We start from the raw sequence: 19,406 nt of genomic DNA on the forward strand, positions 1-19,406 counted from the left end.
GACACACTGTGGGGCCAGTATATTTATGCCAATATGAATTCCTCCCAGCTGTGTGAATGTCCCTTTAGCCTACCCCACATCCGTGGGTTGTCGTGAGAATAAAATGGGGCAGAAGAAAACCCCCATACCCAATCTAATTTCCTAGTGGAAAATAGTGTGATAAAACTACAACTGATTAAGAAACCAAGGTGGCTCTGAGACCAAGAAAGCTCTGCTAATGGACTCAGGAATTCTGCTCCTTGATCTGGTAGTTTGCTCCAAGGGTTTATCCAGAAACTACATGCAAACTGAGGTCAGCAGCCAGTGACCTCTGTACATGGGCAGGCTCAGAAATGATGCACATCCATCCCTTGCTCATGAATTAGTCGCGGAAGGTTGGGTTAATGATAAATTATCAATAATGCTTTAGTCCTTGTGGAAAGAAAAGTATTTTCCACCTGTGCAAAGTGAACCCTGAACTCATCTCTCCCCAGCTTTACCGTCTCACTTCTCCTGTGTGTGCCTCTGTGCGTGCAGGTGTGGCATCCTCAAGCTGTTCCAGGGACAGGACCGTATGTAATGGGGCTACCTTGCTCTTTAATGCTAAGCAGATGTTCTCCCCCCCCCCGTTTTTTTTCTTTCTTTGTTTGCTGCACCTGCATGGAGAAGCTTGAGAAACACGCAGATGCTTTGCTCATTTGTTGTGGCTCATGGAGCAAAATTGTCTAACAGTTTGAAAGGGCCATGCAAAGGTTAGAAGGAATGGCACAGAGGGAACGGGATGATTTATCCCCAAAGTCAGCACCCGGGCCGAGGAATAGCTTTATCTCTGCAAGGCCCCACAGCTGGCCTATGGAGCTTACGCTTGTTCTTCTGATAAGGCTGCCTGCTGCTTGTGGGATTCCTTTTGGAGGGCTCCTTTGTGGCTAAGCAGCTGATTTCTGCAAACTTTCTGCACTGGCAAGATAAAAGATAATGAGACTCCATACATTTCCTGGCAGGGTTTCCTTCCCAAATGGCCCTCTGTAACCTCTGCATTGGAAACAGATTAGAGGTCTTAATTTTCCCGTTATCGCAAACAACACCCTGGGGGGAAAGCCGTGTTTTTCTCCACCCACCACCCTCCTTCGAGAGCTGCTGCTCACTGTGCCGAGGTGCTTCGGAGAGATGCAAACTTTTATTGCTTCCATCTACAGGGCAGGGTAGAAAAATAAATATTTTCCATTTCTGATATTAAACATGCAGGTTGGGCAGTAGAGAATATAAAGAGCTGATTTGCTTCAGATGAACCACTTCTCTTTCAGTAAGGAATTTTTCAAGGAAGCTGACATCAGCAAAAATTCTGGACTTTGTACCACAGCATCGAGCATCCAGCATTCAATTGTGGACTTCGGCTTGGGTTCTTTGGTGATCCTTTGAAAACAGAACTTAGAAAATATCATATTAGCACGAAGGAGTAATATTCAGGTAACCCGCGGGTTAAGAATGCCCAATTTAAGGATGACCCACAGTTAAGAACAGAGCCTATTGTAGCAAAATTCAAGCTAAATATACAGTGATTCGAGTTAAATGCACAGTGGTTCCAGTTCTTTATACAATACTATTTATACAGTAGTATACAGTAATACCGTTCCGGCTTACATACGAATTCGACTTAAGGACAGACCTTGGGAACGGAACTCATGCTTAAACTGGGGACGACCTCTACATTAAATTGAGCTTGGGTTTCATAAGATCTGAGGTAATAACTGGTAAGGCTAAACAACATGTGATGGAAGGAACTCAGAATGATGTGTTATGACATTCCAATTGATTGACAGCTCTCTCTATTCTGAGAGTGCAACCCAAGCATGTTGTTGATTATACTCTGTGAAGTGCCTTTGGCTTGGGTGAGTCATAGATGTTCCAGGTCAACTTTAACCTAATCTGTTGCTGAATGGCAACCCAACTTAATTCCTCAGCCTGCCCATGATGAGACTGTGAAAGATGGCAGGTTTAGGTTGTAGAGGGACATTTGGCCAGCTTACAAGAAGAGACAGAGAGAGAATTGGCCCAGAATGGAACAACAGATAGAGAATTTTGTAGATACCACATTTTTAAAATGCATGTGCTTGATCCAGAGATGTGGATCTAAAAGCCGCATCTCTGGAGATACTGAAGTATGGCTGGTTCACTGCCAGGATCCTGCCAAAAGACTCTCACTTTCTAGCTGTACTGCCTGCCATGAGTAAGAGAAAGTCAGTGCTGTGTAATTTAAGGACACTGCTTGCCTTGGAGAATGTATGTGTGATACCCTTGCAGGATGCCTACAAGCCGTACGTAGGAGGACTCTCTCGTTTCCCTCTGCAGTGATGATTGACTACTCTGGGGCATGAATGAGCTTTGGCGACAGAGATGTTTGTCTCCAAGTGAGAAATAAGCAAGACTCCAGTATTAAATAAATAGAAGAGCCAAGCAGGGGCAGGCAGTCTCAAGGGATCCTTTCACTGCCGACAGCAATCTTTCCCTTGCCCACTGCCAGCGTTTTGTTGTCTCCTGTGATCACATCCTTTCTCTGGCATATTCTCTTCTTCGTGTGAAGCTGGCGGTTGTATAACTGTCTTATGGTGCTCTTTTGCATAAACGAAAGGGCCTGTTGCTATAACTACAATGCTTGTAACTTCAGCTTTGGCTCTGTGCAATTCTTTTTTTAGGCAGTGCTTGCAGGGTGGATGTAGACAGCTTTATTCTGCTTAACGTTATTGAAAGGAGGAGATGGCATCTGGATACAAAATTTTAATTCACCTATGTACTTCAGCAGAGCACAGGAAAAGGCTCAAATTTAATTGGGTTCGCTCCCTGTCCATCCAGTCTTTTGTTTCTAAACCCTGAAGATGCAAACCATTCTCAATTTTACTACCATATACAAAAGTTAAAGCCAACAGTCCATTAACAGTGAAGTTAAGTTTAGTAATTAATTTAGTAATTAGTAATCTAATGAAGGATGACCTGTACACCTCACAAATTTTGAACAAACCAGCAATGAAGAGCATGCTCAGGAGTAGCAAATGGCAAACTGTTGCTGTGGAGGAAGGAACTTGCTTCTGTTATTAGAATGTTTTGTTGTTGTTTAGTCGTTAAGTCGTGTCCGACTCTTCGTGACCCCATGAACCATATTGCGCCAGGCCTTCCTGTCCTTCACTGCCTCCCTGAGTTTGCTCAGTTTCATGCTCATTGCTTCAGTGATGCTATCTAACCATCTCATCCTCTGCCGTCCTCTTCTCCTTTTGCCTTCAATCTTTCCCAGCATCAGGGTCTTCTCCAAAGAGTCCTCTCTTCGCATTAGGTGACCAAAATATCTGAGCTTGAGCTTCATTATCGATCCTTCCAATGAGCAATCAGGGTTGATTTCCTTTAAGATTGACTGGTTTGACCTCCTAGCAGTCCAGGGCACTCTCAAGAGTCTTCTCCAGCACCACAGTTCAAAGGCATCAATTTTTCGGCGCTCGGCCTTTTTTATGGTCCAGCTCTCACAGCCATACATTACTACTGGAAAAACCATAGCTTTGACTATGCGGATCTTTGTCGGCAAGGTGACGTCTCTGCTTTTTAATATGCTATCTAGGCTTGCCATAGCTTTCCTCCCAAGGAGCAAGCGTCTTTTAATTTCATGGCTGCAGTCTCCGTCTGCGGTGATCTTGGAGCCCAAATAAATGAAGTCTGTTACTGCTTCCATTTCTACCCCTTCTATTTGCCAGGAATTGATGGGTCCAGATGCCATGATCTTAGTTTTTTTAATGTTGAGTTTCAAGCCAGCTTTCGCACTCTCCTCTTTCACCCTCATCAAGAGGCTCTTTAGTTCTTCTTCACTTTCTGCCATTAGGGTGGTATCGTCTGCATATCTGAGGTTGTTGATGATTCTCCCTGCAATCTTGATTCCGGCTTGTGATTCTTCCAGCCTGGCATTTCTCATGATGTACTCTGCATATAGGTTAAATAAGCAGGGTGACAGTATACAGCCTTGTCGTACACCTTTCCCTATTTTGAACCAATCGGTTGTTCCATGACCGGTTCTAACTGTTGCTTCTTGGCCCGCATACAGATTTCTCAGGAGACAGGTAAGGTGGTCTGGTACTCCCATCTCTTTAAGAATTTGCCACAGTTTGTTGTGATCCACACAATCAAAGGCTTTTGCATAGTCAATGAAGCAGAAATAGATATTTTTCTGGAACTCTCGTGCTTTCTCCATGATCCAGCGAATGTTGGCGATTTGATCTCTAGTTCCTCTGCCTCTTCGAAACCCAGCTTGTACATCCGGTAGTTCTCGGTTCATGTATTGCTGAAGCCTAGCTTGTAGGATTTTGAGCATAACCTTGCTAGCATGTGAAATGAGTGCAATTGTGCGATAGTTTGAGCATTCTTTGGCGTTGCCCTTCTTTGGAATTGGAACGTAAACTGACCTTTTCCAATCCCGTGGCCACTGTTGCGTTTTCCAAACTTGCTGGCATATTGTGTGCAGCACTTTAACACCATCATCTTTTAGTATTTTAAATAACTCAGCTGGAATACTGTCATCTCCACTAGCTTTGTTGTTAGCAATGCTTCCTAAGGCCCACTTGACTTCACTCTCTAGGATGTCTGGCTCAAGGTCAGTGATCACACCAGCGTGGACATCAGGGACATTAAGATCTTTCTTGTATAGTTCTTCTGTGTATTCTTGCCACCTCTTCTTAATCTCTTCTGCTTCTGTTAGGTCCCTGCCTTTTTGTCCTTAATCATGCCCATCTTTGCACTAAACGTTCCTTTCATATCTCCAATTTTCTTGTAGAGATCTCTAGTCTTCCCCATTCTATTGTTTTCCTCAATTTCTTTGCATTGTTCATTTAAGAAAGCCTTCTTATCTCTCCTTGCTATTCTCTGGAAATCTGCATTCAGTTGCTTATATCTTTCCCTTTCACCCTTGCTTTTTGCATTCCTTCTTTCCACAGCTATTTGTAAAGCCTCATCAGACAGCCATTTTGCTTTCTTGCATTTCTTTTTCTTTGGGATGGTTTTAGTTGCTGCCTCCTGTACAATGTTACGGACCTCCGTCCATAGTTCTTCAGGCACTCTGTCTACCAAATCTAATCCTCTAAATCTATTCATCACCTTCACTGTGTACTCACAAGGAATATGATCTAAGTCATACCTGAGTGGTCTAGTGGTTTTCCCTACATTCTTCAATTTAAGCCTAAATTTTGCAGTAAGAAGCTCATGATCTGAGCCACAGTCAGCTCCTGGTCTTGTTTTTGCTGTCTGTATAGAGCTTCTCCATCTTTGGCTGCAAAGTATATAATCAATCTGGTTTCGGTATTGACCATCTGGTGATGTCCATGTGTAGAGTCGTCTCTTGTGTTGTTGGAAAAGAGTGTTTGCTATGACTAGCTTGTTCTCTTGACAGAACTCTATTAGCCTTTGCCCTGCTTCATTTTGTACTCCAAGGCCAAACTTGCCTGATATTCCGATTACTCCTTGACTTCCTACTTTAGCATTCCAATCCCCTATGATGAAAAGGACATCTTTTTTTGGTGCTAGTTCTAGAAGGTGTTGTAGGTCTTCATAGAAGCGGTCAACTTCAGCTTCTTCAGCATCAGTGGTTGGGGCATAGACTTGGATGACTGTGATATTGAATGGTTTGCCTTGGATACGCACTGAGATCATTCTGTCGTTTTTGAGGTTGTACCCCATTACTGCCTTTCCCACTCTCTTATTGACTATGAGTGCAACTCCATTTCTTCTAAGGGTTCCTTGCCCACAGTAGTAGATATAATGGTCACCCGAATTAAATTCACCCATTCCCGTCCATTTCAGTTCGCTGATTCCCAAGATGTCGACGTTCAATCTTGTCATCTCATGTTTGACCACATCCAGCTTGCCTTGGTTCATAGATCTTACATTCCAGGTACCTATACAATATTGTTCTTTACAGCATCGGACCTTCTTTTCGCTTCCAGATACATCCACAGCTGAACGTCCTTTCGGCTTTGGCCCAGCCGCTTCACTCTTTCTGGAGCTACTTGGAATTGCCCTCCGCTCTTCCCCAGTAGCATATTGGACACCTTCCGACCTGAGGGGCTCATCTTCCGGCGTCATATCTTTTAGCCTTTTAACATTGTCCATGGGGTTTTCTTGGCAAGGATACTGGAGTGGGTTGCCATTTCCTTCTCCAGTGGACCACATTTTGTCAGAACTCTCTGTCATGACCTGTCCGTCTTGGGTGGCCCTGCACGGTATAGCTCATGGCTTCACTGAGTTACGCAAGCCCCTTCGCCACGACAAGGCAGTGATCCATGAAGGGGTATTAGAATGTTATAAATGTTCAAAACCTAGATTCAGTCCCATTTGCACAAAATGACTAACTTTCAAATACATTTAATCCCACAGAGTTGTTCTGAGACTTGGACACTGTTCTAGATACAAAATCTGGAAAATCAGTCCTTGTTGGTCTCTTCGGATGATCTGCCACATGCAATTGGTTGTCTCAACCAGTACAGCTATGTAACACCACGATGAGCTGACTGGCTTGCACCTTTCCCACCCATTAGAATTCTGGAGCTGGTCTACCTGTTAATAATGTTCTGTGAGACAGCTGTGCAGAATAGTCAAGAATACAGGACATTATTTTACCTTAGGTCAGCCTACCAGCTTAATATTGTCTTTTCTGTCTGTGGTTCTCTAGGATTACAAAGTTTGCTACCTGATACTTTTTAAATTGAGATGTCAGGGATTGCCACACATTTTTCATAAAAATTCCAAGCTCAGACTACCACAAGGCAGAAGGTTCTCCTTTGGGATTGACAGAAAAGGCTGAAGAGTTCTACCCATCTCTAGGAAAGCAGACATTGACAGCTTCAGAACAACCCCTACAGATTGGTTCAGATTGGTCTAATGGTTGGTAGATGAAGTCGAAACAGAGCCATACGCTCCCAATTTGCAACATGACAATTCAGAATAAGCAGTCATGAAAGCTACACCTGCTATCAGCCTCTGGTGTTCCCAAATTACTGATTGCTCTTGATTGATTAAATGAAGCACAAACTCTTGATACTTGAATAGATTCTAGAGACTGTCTTCAGTCTGCAGATATTGTCTGACGCTTCGGCATCTCATTCAGGGGCACCACCCCTAGCTTTGCTTTGATTTCTGTTCTTGTATTGCTTTTCTGAATTTTTGGTATTGTTCTGTGTAACTGCTAGTTTCAGTCACACCTGAGATAGGATAATTTGTTCCAATACAATCACAATTGTCAAAGTTAAATTGTCAGGTGCAATGTATTGGGGAAAAAGAACAGCTGTATAATAATTCTATTACTGAAATGTATTGTTCTGGATTGTTGAGCCAGATGTAAGGTATTCACTGCGGTTATTCCAAGCCATTTTACTTCTGCTTTCTATTTTGAATTTCCTTTCCATTCTGTCCTGAGAGCTTTGCAAACATACAGAATACATTATAATAACCATATAACAGCTTTCAACTGTTTTTAGTTTCCTAAAAGAGTTTGATTTTTATTCTCTATGTGATAAACATAAATACTCCTTTGCTTTTATTTTGACATTTAGCTCTCATTGCTATTAGGAGTTTGAAGGTTGGCCAGGTGTCCTCAGAATATCTGCATTTCCAACTGATAATGTCTCTGTGTTCATCTACTAGTTTGGTTCCATGACAAATGGGCAGTTGATGGCTGTGTTTTCCATAGAATGTCCAAAGAATATCATAATGGTCATGATTAGAGAACCACAGAGCTGAAGGGATCATTCAGGCCATCAACTCCAATGTGGAATCCAAATGAAGCATTGTCTGCAGATAGCTGTCCATCTCCTCCTGAACACATTCAGTACTTCTCTGAGTAATTTGTTCTACTGTCAGACAGCTCCTACTGTTAGGATGCTTTTTCTAACTTTCCTTTGGACTCTGTTTTCCTATCCTGCACTATGAAAAGATGGAGAACAATCTTGATCTTCATCTGTGATCTTCTTCAGACATTTGAAAAATGCTATTTTTCAAAAATGTGCTCTTCTCTTTCCAAACCAAGACATTCCCAATTCCTTCAATTGTTCTTCATAGGACTTGATGCCCCTTGAAAAGGTCTTCAGTTTGCTCTTGGGCAGCACGATCACTCGTTTTTCTTCCTTGCACTGTGAAGAATCTGCTCTGGAGCAGAAAACTATTACTTTCTTAACCCTGGCCATTTTTCACCTCATGTGCAGCCTGTATCAATAAGCCTTCTCTTACAGAAGTGCCATCAGTCTCCTCCTAGTCTTTTTTTAGTGCTTTTTAAATAGAAAAGAAGGATCCAAATCGATAAATATATTTTATAAACATATTTAATACCACCACCAATTTAGGAGGAAAAATAACAATGAAGGATCTGCTGATTTACTCCGTGCTAATCTGTGTAAAAAATGGCTTATCATTAATCAGCAGGTTTGTGAGTTTGGTGGGAAGCTGTGCAGAGCTGGGCTGATTTGAGCAATTTGTAAGAAGTTTTAGAAAGAGAGTATCAAAGCAGAAGCTACGGGACCATATGGGCCATTACATGAGCACAGCTCAAAAGGGCACTGAGTACAACACCAGAGGCTCAAAACACCAGTTGCTCATAGATAGAGCAGTCGCCCAAGTCTCAAGATCTAGGCAGACCAATCTGAGCATAACCTGGATTGACTACAGGAAAGCCTATGACTCAATGCCACACACAAGGATCTGTGTGACTATACAATGGATCTGTGTGACTATACAATGTCAACAGGACACTAAGGACTTTCCTCAAGAACTCAGTGGGACTGTGGAAGACAACACTGGAAGTCAACTCAAGACAGCTCGCACAGGTGGCCATCAAGTGCGGCATATATCAAGCTGATACACTGTCCCCACTGCTGTTCTGCATAGGCTTGAACCCCCTCAGCCAGATAATCACAAGGACTGGAAATGGATACAAGTTCAAGAGTGGAATCACCATCAGCCACCTCATCTACATGGATGACATCAATCTGTATGCTAAGAGTGAACGAGACATCGACTCACTGATGCACCTAACATGGATCTACAGTGAGGACATTGGGATGTCATTTGGACTGGAGAAGTGTGGCCAGATGGTAGTAAAGAGAGGGAAGGTAGTTAAGATTGATGGGGTGGAACTACCAGCGGGCCATGTAGCAGACATACAGATTAGCTACAAGTACCTTGGTATCCCACAGTCACAGGAAACCATGATGAGGAGGCAAGGAAGACAGCAACATCCAAGTACCACCAAAAGTTAAGACAGGTCCTGAAGTGCCAGCTCAATGGGAAGAACAAGGTGCATGCCATCAACATGTACGCCCTGCCAGTCATCAGATATCCTGCTGGTATAGGGAGCTGGCCAAAGGAGGACATGGAGGCTGCTGATGTGAAGACCCAGAAGCTCCTCACAATGTATGGAGGCTTCCACTCCAGAGACTGTACACCAGCTGGAAAGTAGGTGGGCAGGGTCTGGTGAGTGTCAAAGCCATTGTCATGAATGAAACCCAGAGCACCCAGGAGTACATCAGTAAGATGGCACCCAAAGATGACCTGCTGAAAGAATGCCTGAGGCACAGCAGGCATGGGAGGAAGTTCAAGCGGAGGAAATGCCATGACAAGACAAGACCCTGTATGGGGTGTACCACTGACAGATAGCTGAGGTGGCTGACATTGGGAAATCCTACCAGCAGCTGGAAAGGGCTGGACTAAAAGACAGCACTGAGGCACTGATCATAGCAGCACAAGAACAGTCACTAAGCACCAGATCCATTGAAGCAGGGGTCTACCACACTAGACAGGATCCAAGATCCAGACTGTGCAGAGAGGCCTCAGAGACAGTCCAACACATAGTGGCAGGGTATAAGATGCAGGCAGGAGCAGCATACACTGAACAGCACAACCAAGCTGCTGGCATTGTGTACAGGAACATCTGCACAGTGTATGGGCTAGACCCTTCCAAATCCAGATGGGAGACTCCACAGAAGGTTGTGGAGAATAACAGGGCTAAGATCCTGTGGGACTTCCAGATCCAGATGGACAGGCAGGTACTGGCCAATCAATCAGACTTCATGGTAGTAGACAAGGACCAGAAGGCAGCAGTGGTGATAGATGTAGTGGTGCCAAGTGACAGCAACATCAGAAAGAAGTAGTATGAGAAGCTGAAGAAGTACCAGGGCCTGAAGGAGGAACTAGAAAGGATGTGAAAAGTAAAGGCCAAAGTGGTCCCAGTGGCAGTAGGAACACTCAGGGCTGTGACTCTTAAGCTGGGAGAGTGGCTCCAAGAGATCCCAGGAACAACATCCGAGCTCTCTGTCCAGAAGACTGAAGTACTAGGAACAGCTCAGATACTGTGCAGAACCCTCAAACTCCCAGGCCTCTGGTAGGGGACCTGAAATTGAGGAAGTCACATACATAGGGGTGAGAGGGGATAGATATATATAGCGCAGAAATGCATTTTGCAATCTAAAAATATCCAAGGTTTTTAAAAATGTCTTAAAGAACAAAGAAAATATCATCTCATGTGCTCTAAACAGTTGCTGCTGAGTTTATAAGACTAGCCAGGAAGAAACTTGAGAGCAAGTAGGAAAAGAAATATGTAGGGTAAGATCCACTCTGGAATCTCCTTCTGCTTCTGAAGCCCTGCTGTGCCTGTTTTTTCTCCCTCCATTGGGTGATTGTTCCTTTACAGAGCAAGCATAGTATCCGTTGTGCCGGTCACAGAATCAAATACCACACAGCAATGCATAGATAGTGTCGTAGTTGTGGGGAAAAGAGGCAGAGTTTAAAAGGTCACATGCATTTTATTCTTTGTGTTTACAGAACAAGCCAGTGGCATTAGCCACTGTAAGGTGCAGAATTTACAGGAGAAATTAGCAATTGTGTTGCTATTCCAGATGGTTGCTTTGGTTAAGTCCAGGAACTGCCTGCACACCTGCACAGCTGTGCAAGACTGCAAGTTTACAAATATTGTGTAGTTGTTCACAGCTGCATAGCTATGAAGCTACATAGTACAAAAGAGCCTGGGGAGGAAAAAAAATCACAGGTTTTCTGCCTGACATTACCTTATTGCTCCTTAAGGTCAAAGAGGAAGGTGGGGAAAAATGTTGCAAAACAGGTTGGATGGCTTTAATTGCATTCCTGCTGGTAAGACTTCTACTGCTGCTAAATTGGAGTACACATCACACAGTAGCACATGGAAATTGTAATCACAGGGGAAAAAAAGTCTGGGGAGAAGCAGAACATTGAGAAGAAACAGCATTAGAAGACTGGGGGTTATGTAATGTGTGGTGAGCCAAGCATCACAAAGCTGTGATAAATGCTTTGGTTCTGCCTTTCCAAGGGGAGCACTGTTGAATTGTTTGGCTTAAGACCCTGCAAAGGGCCTGGCCCTGAAAGAGGACAAGGAGTGCTGCAGGAGACAGCAGAGGAAGAGGGAAGCTCCTTTGATGGGCAAGGAGACAGGAGCATGGGCATGTGAGAAGCGGGGAGGCACACTGTAACTCACGCCTTCTGTCCTTTTGATTAGTGAAAGGTTTCCTCTGCTAGGCAGAAAACCCACAGAGAAAGAATGTGAGAGAAAGCTGCAAAGATCATCTGAGTTAGAGCTTCCCCAGCTGAAAGCGAAAGAGCCGGAAGGTCCTCCAATACAAGATGGCAAGAGAAGGAGAGCAAAAGATGTAGGAGTTGGTTCTGGGCTATGGAGGTCCAGTGAGATAGCACTGATTTTACCAATTATAGGACCAAATGCTTTCTCCAGTGATAGTCCTAAAGCTGCAGAGGCCCACCAAAAGTTACCACCAAATTGTAATTTTTAACAAAGAAATTATTTAAAAGTAGAGAGAATATTGGGGTTGGCTATACTGAATTAACTGAAATCCAATTTAGTTTTTTCCTCTCAGCTCTTGTTTCGACCCTGCCCATTTGTTAGAGTGCACCATTCAGCAACTACTCAAACTGTGTCCCTTAGTGGAAAAAAACATTACACACCTCTGACCTATGAGTGAGAGCATGCTGGCTGGGGAATTCTGGGAGTTGAAGTCCACACATCTTAAAGCTGCCAAGGTTGAAAAACGCTGAGTTAGAACTACAGTGAGCTCTCTTATTGGTGTGATCAAACAGGATGGATCAAGAGGGAAGCAGTTGGTTTTTTCTTGGGATCCTTCCCATTTTCCTTCGTTTTGGGGCTGTTCTCATGTGAAATTTGGATGTTTCCTGCTTGCAGCTTTATAATCTGACTTCACAGATCACAGTCAAGGACTTACAATCATTCCAACAGCCTAGGAGTGTTTGTAATTAATTCTGTCTTATTGGAAGAGAAAGAGAAGTTCCTATAGTTGGCGGTCTTATTATTTTTTTATTTGCAATTAGCCCTTGGTGAACCACAACTGTGGGTTTTCCTAGTCAAGGACACCTTGGACTGAAGACAGGAAGTGCAACAAAAGATAGCTAGAACAGCAAGTGCAGACTTATTAACCCATTTCCTCTGTGAGGATTAACTAGCATAGCATTGTTGAAATCACTGGTATCACTTTTCATTACTGAAGGATCTGGTCTTTTCTTTCCAGCAGAATAAACTCTTCAATTCTGCCAAGAATCAAGAGTCTCACATTAGGTTCTTTTGGGGGGGTGATAACGAGGATGTTATGAATGAAAGCAGTAGATTGTGTTCTCATGTTTTGGCTAAAGAATTAACTAGAAATAATCCATGAACACACCAAAGCCTTATTCCTTCTTAATCTTCTAAGTGTTTCCCTCAAGAGAATATTATTCTCATTTTAAGTTCTAAAGAGAGGAACTTCTAATAATGTAGGGAGGTTTAATGGCATTTCTTGGCAAGAATGTCCCTGTCCATTGGAATCAGTTGCCCGTGTCCTTCTCCGCTGCCCCATATGATTGGGCAGAAGGACTTACTCTGCTCTTACTCACTGCCACGAGTCTTCAAAAGAAGGCTGCTTCTTTATCTTGTTAGCAGATAAGTCAGTGATGATCTCCAAGAGAAGGACCAAATTCTGTTCAATCGCCACTGCAGTCTGATGAGCGATTGTATAGTTTTGCTCTGTAGAACAACAGGGAGGTTATTGCAGAGTTTTAATCTTATGGTTTTATGACTTGGATTTCAGGGCAATGAATATCTTGTGATCACAGACAGCAAATAAATAAATATTCTACTCTAACTACTAATAATGAAGTCTCATCCATGTCTACTCAAAGCTAAGCCCTATTAAATAAAAGTCACCCACACTTTGCATTACAGAAGTAGTGGCAATTGCACATCTATTAATTAAAATTGTTGTTGTTGTTGCAAGTTGAACTGCAACAACACATTGAAGGAGAGAGTGCTCCTATAAGCTGTACCAAAATTATTCAGTATTGTCAATTCCCTCCTCCCTGTAACAATTCCATTTGCTCTCCCAACCAGGTTTTCTGTTCTACAACCCAATCCTGGCTAGTCTTGCTGAGCATTGTTGGGCGGTTTAGTCATCCTCCCTCCTCCCCACCCCCCAACTTATTCCATCACAAAATAGTGTGTGCTTCTACAAGCCTTGGGGATTCCATAAGCCTGGTGATATATCCCTCTGGTGTGCGACTGGTGCTTAAACTGCCTTTAATCGGAAGCTAAGTGGATTATAATTACTGTTATTACCAATTATAGCATTGGCAAATGTTGTAACTGAAATGCAAGGTTTTCAGTGTCCTTACTCTTTCACAGACACACATATACACATGCACATACATATACATATGCATATGCATGCGGGAAAATGGAAAATTCAAGTTATCCAACCCCCTGAGATTTCCTACTTCTAGGAAGTAGACTGCATGCATTGCCCATGCTACTGTACCTTTAAATTGGAGTCAGAAATTTTGCACACTCAGAATTGATGTTGACCATTATGTCCTTTTTAGTCCCTGTAATAACCCCCTTGTCAGAACTGCATAAGTCAGTGATGATCTCCAAGAAAAGGACCAAATTCTGTTCAATCGCCACTGCAGTTTGATGAGTGATTGTATAATTTTGCTCTGTAGAACAACAGGGAGGTTATTGCGGAGTTTGAATCTTATGGTTTTATGACTTGGATTTCAGGGCAATGTATATTTTGTGATCACAGATGACAAATAAATATTCTACTCTAACTACTAATAATGAAGTGTCATCCCTGTCTACTCAAAACTAAGCCCTTTTGAATACAAGTCACCCACATGTTCTCCATAGCTATTAAATGCCCTTGTTTGGGATAAGGGTTCCATATCTTATTTATATACCTCTGGAAATGCCAGCTACTGACCTGGACCATTGATGCATGAAGCCTCCCCAAATATTGAGTGTAGCTTCTAAGATGTGCCAGGGTTACTTCAAGAGGTTTCTTTCCTTCTACAAAAAGGACAATTGAGAGGATTCCTGCCAAAGGGGACTATGCTTCTGCCTTCTTTTCTAGATAGGATGCTGTCCCAAAGGAGGATGAGTTTGAAATTATACTGGACCTTTGCCATCTCAACTGTGATTTAAGGCATTCTTCTTTCAGGACGATGATGATTTCTTTGTTTTCCCCCTCTTGCAGAAAGGGATGTGGCTCATCGCTATAGATATACAAGATTCATTTATTCACACATTTATAGTACCTTTTTTTGTTTGATAGTAGATAGATCTGTTTACTTTACCATTTGGTTTCTCCATGGCCCCAAGAATGCATGGCATCCATTGTTAAGTTCCTCTCCCCCTAAGGTATTGTTTTGTTTCCTTATCTAGAAGACTGACTGCAGCCACTATGCCACGTGGCTCACATTCTTCTGCTTCTAGGGTGACTCAGTCTCTGGGTCACTTATGAGAAGGCTTCCCTTCTTCTCTCATTAGTCAGCCAATTCATAGAGACAATGATAGACATTATCAAAGGAGCTGGTTTTCTACTGATGCCATGGCTTAGGGACTGATGCATACAAAGGATCTCCAATCTAACAAGAATCAGAGACTATATTCTTTTCCCACCTACTGAACCATATGCTATCTGCCTTGTTCATCTTGAGTTGTGAACTCTTTATTTCACTTCTCTGGGCATGGATGTAGGACAGTTTTTCTTGGTTTTGACCTTTATTAAGGAATCTCTCCCTTGGTGGCTAATTTCAGACAATATCAGAATCCCTGTTTCCTTTGGGTTTTCCTTCTTGATGTATATCCTTACCACTGCAGTGTCCACGTCTGGATGGGGAGCTCAGCTCTGAGCTTTCTGCAGCTGAGGTGCTTGGTCCAACTGAGAAACACTGCCGCACTTTAGTGAACTCAAGCTCCTCACTGTTTGGAAGGCACTTCATGCTCTCCAAGGCTTTCTCTGTGGCCAAAGTGTCCATGTTATATTGGATAATTACACAGCAATCTGGTGCAGAAATAAACAAGGTGCATTCTTCTGCACCTTATATTATATCATTTCCATCTTTAATCTGCCAAGCCATATTGGGAAGCCACAACATTTTTGCCTACCAGCTCAGCCACACAAGACCAGCCACACACAAATGAAAATTGCAGTAACTGGCAATGGCCCTTAAGACCCATTTGGGGTTGCTCCAGATTATTTGATCAGTTCCAAAATGCAATTTGTTTGAATCACAAATCAACAACCAACCTCTAACCTTTTGCAGCAAGGGCAGGATGCACCCCCAGTCTAAAGGAGACCAAATTTATTTTTGAGATCCAGAGCTTCTAGCAATTTGGCTCAGGAAGCCTCAACAACAGTAACCTATGCCCTCTTCACTGTGCACTGAGAGTACTGTAACATGGCTTACATGAAGCTACCCTTTAAAAAAAACTCAGAAGCTATCAGTAGATGAGTCACTATATGAGCATAATACCTATTCTGCATCACTGTGGTGATTATCAATAGGTTTCCAAATCAAAGCGCTGGTTTTGACTTGTACAGCCCTATGTGGCTTGCCTCCCTGCTACTTTAAGGATATCTCCTCCAGGTAGAACCTACTCAGCCTGTACATACAGATAGAGAGAAAACCTTGCTCCTGGAGGTGTGCCCAGGACTTTCTCTGTTGGGCTGTAAGATAGTTAAGATGGTTCTTGTTGAATGGATGTTTGGGTGTTAAATGAAGATGACTTTATGACAGTAAGCCACCAGGAGTTAAATAACTGGATGTGTAGAAATATCTGTACTAAATAGATAATATCATAAATCATCTTAATATTCAGTCTTCTTATACCATCCTTGGTGCAGCAGCCAATGGGCCCTTTCTCCAGATATAAAATAGCCTGTTTATGTATCCTTTATCTCGCCTCATGTTAATATGACTGATCTGTTCCATAATTATAGTGCCATTTTGTGGTGGCTTTTCTGGCTAAGATGCTATTCGGGTTGAGCCATGTTGATGATGATGATGATGATGATGATGATGATGATGATGATGATGATGATGCAAATTATTGATGTAATGTTGGATGTGGTCTTTGACCTCTTACTCTGGAACTTTGTGACTCATAAACTGAGGCACATGTAAAATGTAGTTGAGTAACTGACTGATACAATTTCCCTTGGCAAGATTTGTTGGTTTTGTGCTTTCTTGTGATGCTTTGATGCCAGGATCACATGTGCTGATCTATGGGAATGTAGTGACTAGACTGTTTTAACTTAAAGCAGGTTGTTGAATTAGGAACTCTGGAGTTTTCCAGCTCTTTCTTCTTACAATCAAGGCATCTTGTTAAAATGTATTTATTTATAGATCTCATCTAAGGGACTCGGCTGCATAAAGGGAAATCGAATGGGTGTCCCCCACAACCTACTGTAGACAAGTGGATAGAGTTTTGATGCATTATTTAGATACTAGCTCTTCCCTATCATTTGTCCTCTCTTGACCTCTACCTATGCTTCTTGGAACTGACTGGAAGACGATGTGCTATTCTATTCTTTTAGAGGTGTTAGATAGATTATCCCCACCCATCAAATTGTTTCCTTCATGGTGCAGAATCCAGGAGTTAAATGTCTTTAAGTTTGTTAGGTAAAATTAATGCTATTAAAATGAATATTGTTCCTTTCTTGATTTATGTTGTTAGGAGTATTCCTATGTTAATACCAAATAAATATTTACTTCAGATTGATAGGTCACTTAGGAAATTTATTTGGGCTAGTGGTCCACCAAGGTTTTCCTTAGCTAAATTGAGATTACCATTTGAGGAAGGTGGCTTCAAATTGAATTTGATCTTCCTAGTTCCCAGGCAGTATTTTCAAAGTGAGTATGTTTTAACAACTCAATATGGGCCAGATGCTTTGTTTGATTCAAAGGCACCTGACATGCTTTCCAATGTTATGGAATCTGTGACAGAAGTAAAATCCATAATATATCTCTATAAAAAGCTCAAGAATATTTTTAAAGTAGACATTTCTGGGGTATTTCAACTATGGACTAAAGAATTAGAATCTCTGATAATGCCCTGTCATTGGCTTCATGTTCTTAAGAATGTTAACATGATATCAAGGGATTTGAGATTAAAGTTGATTAATCAAAAAATTATATTTAGAGTTTTGGACTACCCATTTCTTTGTTAAAAAATGTGAGCATTCATTGACCCTTATGGTATGATCCTGTGATCAGTTGTCATTTTTTTGCAATTGTATTTTAATGTACAGTATACAAGTAGATGCATGGGAAACCCTTTAAAAATGAATGATGTGGATGTGATGTTGAATTATATACCAAAGCTTTGGAATTGGACTATTTATCAGGAATTATGGTGGTATCATACACAGGGAATGGCTAAAATAATAATATTGAGAAATTGGAAAAGTGATACTATTCCAGAAGTTAAGAAATGGCTTTTGGAAATGTATAACTTGTCCATCATGATAAAGGCAATATTTTCTACTAGATTATACAATATGTTCTATTTTGGGAGAGATTTTATGATATTTTTCAATAATATGTTGTATCTGATTATACTACAGTATTATATAGTATTTTTTAGTAAATCAGTGACTACCTATAAATTTAAAGTCTAAGGTAGATTTGTATTTTTTTTTTAGTTTGTCTGGGGGGGGGGGTTTCTCCTTCTCTTTTTCTGGTTTTTACCTTTTTTTAAAGTTTAAGGATTGTTTTATTTAATTTTGTTATTTTAGTGCTTCTTGATATTTTGCTTATATTTTGTACTCTTTTAAGAGAAGGATTAACTTTTAAAATGGTGCAGAGTAAAGGAAGGATCACCTAGTGTCCTACTTTCCCTCTCTTTCTGCTATTCTTATGTACATAAAAGGATTAAAGCTGGAATAACCAAGGGCCTCTCCCTATGGGACCATCCATGCTAACTGTTCACAGTATTGTTTCCAGGAGCTCTGGAAAGTCTGTGTTTATTTGATAGATAGATATTTGGATAATGTAAATTCTTGCCTGTCTTTCATGATTGTAACTTCATGTCTTTCTAACTAAGTTTTTTTTTTTTTTGTCTGCCTTTTATCCATTTGGTCAGCCAACTTTTTTTTTTTAATGTTTGCTGATGTTGAATGAATAAACATCAAGCTCTATTTTTGCCAGCTGCACTGAGTGGCCTGTGTGCTTGCTCTGATCTGGATGGAGGGGGGAGTGTCTGGGTGCAGACTAGACTGGAAGTGATCCCCAGGGGTTTTCCAGCGCATGGCCCTGCTAGTCTTGCTTATTTATTTATTTATTTGTTATATTGGCTGACAAGTATTAGTGATCGTATGTCAATTTTGAAACAGTTCTACTAATTTGTGGAAATGAACAAGACCAAGTGAGTTTGCCCTCTAAAGAAGAAGAAAAGCCCAGCCGAGACCAATTGTGCTCCTCACTTAATTAAATTAATGTCCCTAATGTTTAATTAATATACTTTGACTAACGTCCTCAGGGTTCACTAACACTGTTATGCTAGGACTGCCTGGATTAGCTTTATGGTACATAACTGTATTCTTTCTAAGATCCAAATGGCAAATATATATGTTTAAAAGTTTAAAACATGTGTTCTACAAAGCACAAATCCCAGTCTGTCCAAAAGTATTTCAGGCTTCATTTAGGTTGTACTCTGGAAAAAGCTTGCAAATCTAGGCTCTTATACGATGGGGAATTTGAAGGCTGTGTGCTACAGAAGAGGGATGTTTGTTTTGACCCACTCTGAACTGGAAAGGGACTTGTACTGTACATTTTGAGTTCAGGTTAGGGCCTTATGAGAACCTGACAGTTTCAAACTGGGGTTTCTTCTATATTCACCAGGTCGTTACAAGGATTGGCTTGGCAACCTGGCTTTGAAAAATAGATTAGCCCAGCTAACAGCTGACCTGCACCAGTCAGCTGTTAGACAAGCTTCTTTTGAACACTGGGGTGCTCAGTCCCTCTTCAAAAGGAGCCTAACTAATAGCTCACAAGCACTGGGGAGGCAGCACAGTACAGGAAAGAACAAATTATCACCCCTA

General features: G+C 41.7%; 1 long non-coding RNA gene across 4 annotated transcripts in view; it reads left to right on the forward strand.

Moving 5' to 3' along the window:
* Positions 1-458: 458 nt before the first annotated feature.
* LOC148216741 (uncharacterized) overlaps positions 459-19,406 on the forward strand; it is a 52,934-nt gene continuing 33,986 nt past the window's right edge. For 3 of the 4 annotated variants that reach the window (XR_015794939.1, XR_015794942.1, XR_015794941.1), the window contains exons 1-2: positions 459-551; positions 1,225-1,446. This is a non-coding gene — a long non-coding RNA (uncharacterized LOC148216741). The remainder of the gene's footprint in view (positions 552-1,224; positions 1,447-19,406) is intronic. The other variant, XR_015794940.1, reaches the window with a different exon arrangement.

This window comes from Python bivittatus, unplaced genomic scaffold, assembly GCF_059951505.1.
Source record: "Python bivittatus isolate LINGU-HERP-01145 unplaced genomic scaffold, Pbiv_v1 ctg000080_np1212, whole genome shotgun sequence".
NCBI classification, from domain to species: Eukaryota; Metazoa; Chordata; class Lepidosauria; order Squamata; family Pythonidae; genus Python; species Python bivittatus.